We start from the raw sequence: 6,338 nt of genomic DNA on the forward strand, positions 1-6,338 counted from the left end.
AATCCGGATGCAGACTTCATGGGACAAGATTAATTTTCCACAGTAAAAGCCAAGGTCCTGAGGCATCTCTAAGGGATGCCACTGCTGCTTCAGAGATTTTCTGTGTGGTTGTCGATCAGTTGGCCCAGTTTTTTAACGTTTGACATTTCAGAAACACACAGCAGTTTGGCCCCTGGTTGAAACAGCTATGCTCTCTATCTGCTTCAAGAAAGAAGGGAATATTGATCCTCTGGCATGTTCCCCTGCCAAGTCACTTACTTAACTTCCAGAGGCTACGTTTGGTTTTCACTTCGAGGGCAACCCAGGGGTGACATCAGGACTCGGCCAAAAGAAAAGCATGTCTCCGCTGTGGATAGAAGGGAATAATCCATTTTCTCCATCCATCATCATGCCACGAGGCAGGCGAGTTAGGAGAAGCAGGTGGGCACCAATGTGTGTACCCACAAAAAAGGGCAAGAAAGAGAGAGCAGAGAATGGAAGTCTGAATTATTACCAAAGGGAAATTCTTTATTCTCCTGCCTAGGACCCAAGTCTGGGATTTTGTTCTTTATATACGTGAAGGATAGCCGGTATTCCTGGAAAGGTCAGGTTTTCCCATGAGTCTGCGTACAGCATGCCAGCTGAAGGAATACGGTCCTCCAGAACTAACCTTCCCCTGTCTATTTGAACTGAACAACTGGCAGACAACTCCAAAAGGAAATAATGACTTATTTTTAAATCTTGCATCTCCAGAGTTGTGAGTCTAGCAGTGCAACCCAAGAACCTGGCTGACTGATGTTTCTGTATGTGGTGTTTTACCTCTAAGCCTCCACAGGCTTGTCAGTCTGATTTTAAAGGTGTGTAGCCTCTCAAATGAGGGGGGGGGGGGAGGAGAAAAAGAAAAAAAAACCCAAAGAAATGGCTAATTTTTGTTGCCTGCAGTTATGGAGGAAGATTCCCAGGAACTAAAAAATCCTGGATTTGGGGATGAAAGGAGATGCACTCCTGACACATTCTGCTTTTTATCAGGAATTTTTCACCTTCTCAACTACTTACAGAGAACTGACAAGAAAGAATGACGTGTAGCAGAACCACAGCCCTTACAAAGATCACTCCACCGTTGCTTCACCTTTAATAAAGCTGTGTGAACGTGACACGTGCTGATGTGCAGTCACTTCCCGTTGTGTTTACAGTGCCAGGTTCTGTAGCGGGACTTGCCTTTGCTCTCAGTATCAGACAATGTCTCTCCCCAGAAGGCAGTCGTGTACATAGTTTACAGACACTTTGACATTTCTTTTTATGAGGGAAGGGGGAGCCTTTTGCAGAAACAGCTATTTATGACGTATGTTTGCCCAGACAGACAAGTTCTAGACCAAGCTGCTGCAGCTGGGTGACTTCCACCTTTGTTGTGTGGTCACCCACCCCTAAGAAACGAACACAAAAAAACTCCTAAAGCTGTATATTACTTTTAGAGGTTCTTGCACTAGGGACAGTCTCAGTTTAGATGAAGTTTTAAGAGAATGTTACAGTGAACTATGTGCAAATTGATGTTTCTCCCAAATACCAGAGCCACCTGCACCCACTGAAACCCACCCCTTTCTTTCTTGTGATCTAGTGCTGTGATGTGCCAATGTTTTTTTTGCATGTACATTTGAAAATAAAAAAAAAAGCAAACTGTAAGTGGAAATCTGGAGCTTGCCTCAGCACAGTCAGCCAAACTGCATGCACAAGCAGTCAGCCAGCTCCCTGCAGTCCCTCAAAGGCTGGGCTGGGCTCCTCAGGAGCACGGCCCATCCGTTACCTTTCCCAGGATCTAGGTATCCCGGAGCAAAGGAGCATCTCGTGTTGGCAGCTGTTCATACCTTAATAGAGTCAGCAAACTCGATAGCAGGAGCCAGTTAGTTGCAAGAGGAACTAGAATCCCTATGTGAATAAATAAATATAGTGAAGAGTTATGCTAGACCTGGAGCTACTGATGCAAAGGAGTCTGATGGTGACAAGAGAGTTCAAGTACAAGAGCCAGTGATGAAATTCGTACCCTATAGCTAAGGAAAGAAACGCCCACCTGTCAGGTTGCAGGTGCTCTCCAGTTTTTGAGTCCAGATTCTGCCTGAAAGGAGCAGAAATCAGAAAGGTGGACACCAGCACCACAGCTGGCAGAGCCCAAAAGCTATCAGACTTGTCAAGCAAGTCCTGCTGCTGCTCTCACTAAAGGATAGAGCTGCTTTTAGCATCAACAGCCAGGTATCAGAGTTCAGTGACTGCAGGTGAAGCTACTCCCAATTGTATCTTGCAGCTGGAATGCTTCTTGTAGTGACAAGGGACTTGGGAAACAGCAACAGTAAGCATGAACTGGGAAGAGAGAGAAGTAGCTTCGTGTACATACGTGGAAGGGATCTGACCCTGTGGCAACCATGGGGTATCAACATGCATCCCGAAGCACCTATGGACATCACTGAATTCAGTCTCATGGCTATCATAGGACTTGAGGAATGTGTACTCGAGAGGAAAGAGCAGAAAGAGGCTAAGCTTACTCTGCAGCAGTGAAGAATAGAATCACACACACCTTGGGCAACACCCATGCTTTTTGGCTTTTTGCTCTGCATGGCCAAGAGACAAAACAATTGCTTTCGTCAAGCAGGGAGGTGCAGGTCCTTGGCTGTGACATGCCAGCATATTTGCTGAGAAGGAGGGTTTGGGAATGCCCACTGCTCTTTGAAATGCCCAGATGTGTTTCTCCATCTTTGCAGACAGGAGAATAAAGGTGAATAAAAGCGAGTCGAGGTGACAGACTGACCACGAGATGAAAAACGCTCCCCTCTGCCCACATAATTTCCCTCGTGCTCACAAGTGACTCAAAAAATCATCTGGACAACAGCCAAGTAAAGCAAATGTGTGTGTGAATGGAATGTGGCTCTGTACAGCTCTCTGCCCTCGACAGTTGCCCATTTCAGACCCGGGCCTGCCAGCAGCACTAAATCTCTCCCTGTGACTGCAAACACCAAAGGAACACACTGATTTATGGTTCCTTTAAGTAAGAGAAGCAGAGTGTAAAACGAGAATATTTTCTGGATGAAAAATTAAAGAGATGGGTTTGTTAGTTCCTCATTCTAGGATCATGTGTAATTTACCTTACTGGTTTTAAAGTTCCACTTGAAAGGAAAAGTGACATCAACAGGAGTTAAAGCAACAGGCTGAAAAAAGTCCTGACACACTTAATTTCACATTCTGAGAGATCTAAACCAAGAAGAAATGGAGGAAAAACAAAGCAGAGAATTAACTAACCTAATGATCCTTAGCTTTCTCTTAGTTAAGGACCTCAGAACTCCTTGCATGCATTAATTAATTATCCCTCATTACTCCCCAGCCCAGTAGGTGTTATTTATTTCAGAGGTGAGTAAACAAACAGAGACATAGACCATGTCACGACTAGCTTCTGAGGCCACACAGAAAGACAGTGGGTAAGTTAAAACAGAAAAAACCTGACACCCAGTTTGCTTAACTACCAGCCAAAATGCCCATCTACCTGAAAACAAGAGTCAAGAACAATTAAAAGTGGAGAAAACACAGAACCAGGAGATGGAAACCAAGCAGAGAATGGCAAAGCCCATGCCAGAAGACTAGAAACAGGACTACAGTGACACAAAAAGACTTGTGTGAATGAAGGATCCTTTACAAGAAGTAACCCCCAAACGAGAACACCTACACAAGTCTGACACTGCTTTCTTAACAGTTCTCGACCACCTCCTTTGGGTTCTTTTCCTTGTTACTGCAGGGCTTTAGTGTTTATTTTGGGTCTGCTTTGTGTTTGGGAGGATGCGAGAGGACCAATCTATCCGAATCCTGCTCTAAATTTTTTTTCTTTTTTCTCCCCCGCCCCGAGTCTCCCACTCTGGGAAATACAGGCTTATTCACTTATTGATTTCAGACACTTGGCATTAATTTAGCTGAATCTCTTTGCAGCCTTTGGAGATAAAGCTGAACCTACCAGTTTGATTGACTGCCTGAAGACTTTTTCCCCCTGTTCAGTTTTATGCCAGTAACTGTCCTACTTCTAACGGCTTCCTGCACTTCCTTCTGTAAGCCTGTCCTAATCAAACTGAGAGGTATGAGACAGTATCATAATCCTGTGGTACAAGAAATTAAGAGGCAGCTTCCTGGGTTCCCAATCCTTGTTTCATTTTCAGGTTTTCAGACGTCTCCCTTGCCAGTTTACACCTTGTGAAAGATACTGGAGCAGCCAAGGCTCCTTTTAGCTTTAATTGCTAAATATGTTTCCAGTGACAGGACCAAAAAACCCAACAGCTGGATTTGGAAATAACAGCTTTTCCCAACACTCACAGGGACGCTTGCTCACCCCGTGTATACGCTTTGCCTTATTTCCAGCTGCTGTCATGCATCCAAGCAAGTCCGATCCACAGCAGCCCTTCCCTTATGTTTGTCAATGCCATAAATAGCTGTAATTGCCATTCCAATTTTATTCCAGCAACCAGCAAGAGCAGGTAGCCCATGCAGTTCGAAAACTGCAAAACTCCTGCTCCATGCTTCACTTAAAGAGGTCTTAGGCTCCTCTGCCTTAGTGAGAATTAAACTGATTAATCATGCAGTACTGCACATATAGCTAGATTCCTTCAAGGCTAAGAGGAAAGCAAGAGAATACTCCCTGGTTTCTTCTAGCACATCCAGTTGAAGGAAAGAAAATCATTGGTATTCCTTTCACTTTTCACAAAGGAATTTGCCAAATTTGCCAGGGCTACAAGTTGATTTAACCTAGAAACTTTTCCAAGGGAGCTGGTAAACTGAGGAAGGCAACAACTGCAGGTAGCAACCATCACCATAATACTTCCCTCCACGGGAAGGTTCTGTGATTCTCTGCTACATGAAGTTATTTTACATTTACATTACATGTGTAGTGCAAGATGTGCATTCTTTATTCAGAATAAAACTTGCAGTTTTCCTTCACTAATATTTTCTCAGAAAGCATTTATCTCCTCAACTGTACGCAGAAACAGGATGGAGCAGCATCTTCCTCTTCCCCCTCTCCGTAGTAACAAGTGAACTGAACCCTGTGAGTGTTTGGCTCACCGATGACAACAGCAAGTGCCTGGCAGCTCAGTGGTTAATGTGTTAGATCAAGTAATAATAGAGTGGCTCAGGCTCCTGAGAAGGAGGAGGCATAACTGGGCTTAAGAGGGGGCCCCGTGCACCTTAAACATAATGAAAAATGGCTTTTCTGCTGACAGGCTGACATTTCAATACAATGTCAACAACATGTAAAGCACCTTTGCTCCTGTATAACGGCATCCTTAATAAAGTTATTCACACCACAGACATTTATGACTAATGGGGTGCTGCCTGGTATAAATAAAACTCAAAAGACTCACTAAAAATACTTTTCTGGTAGCACTTGCCCCCTCTCTAAATTCATCTTGAAGCAAAGCTACCGTCACCTTTTTCTCCCAACTTTTCTCCCAGAAGACAAAACGGCTCTTTATGTTTCAAATGCATGGCATTTGATAAAGGGAAACAAAAAGTTTTCTGCAAGTGTGCACATATGTTTTTAGACATGACCCCAGCATCTTCATAAGTTCCCATCACTGCTGAAATGCAGCCACCTCTACAAGACAGACAACAGCAATGCCAACAGCCAGCTTTGTGATTCGTCTCTGCTAAAGGCTGGAACAGATCAACTTAAATCTGCCGTCCCTCTCACCAAAGGAGTTAAATTCCGCCCAACTGGAAAATGCCAAGCGATGTTTGCCAACCACCACAGGCTCAAAGGCAAACGCTTGGACTTACGCCTGGCTGAAACACTAAGGATTTATGTGTCCCAGGAAGGGGGTATGAACCCCTGGGAACCAGGTCAAAGCCAAGTTTCCCGGTCCATGCCTCACCCTCTCTTAGAGGTACAAAAAAAACTCACACAAACACAGCAAAGCTGTGCTGTGCTTTCAAAGACAGACTCTGCTGGTGCTGTACACAACAGTTTCTGTGTGTCATCTGCTCCCTGCACACTTCTGGAAAATTTTGGTTTATGGTTCCCGGTAACTCTTCCGGAAGACCAAGTTCCTACTACAGACAGCTGCAAAGCTGTTCCTCCGAGGCTGCATTTGTATAACTAGGTCATAGAAGCTGATTTCTCCTTCCTTGAACCTGGTCTCAAGTACCCCAAAGGACTTTCCAAGGTTTAAACTTTTGCTGGGAGAGATTCTCAGTCCCACTTAACAGGCAGCACATTAAACAGACTCAGGCAATGCACACTGGAGTAGACCCAACGGCCCAAGGTCGTAGCACCCCCAAACTCTCCCTCTGCAGATGCGATCGCAGGTCTTAAGCCCAGGGTCTTAATCCACTCCTCG

This window comes from Buteo buteo, chromosome 4, assembly GCF_964188355.1.
Source record: "Buteo buteo chromosome 4, bButBut1.hap1.1, whole genome shotgun sequence".
Taxonomy (NCBI): domain Eukaryota; kingdom Metazoa; phylum Chordata; class Aves; order Accipitriformes; family Accipitridae; genus Buteo; species Buteo buteo.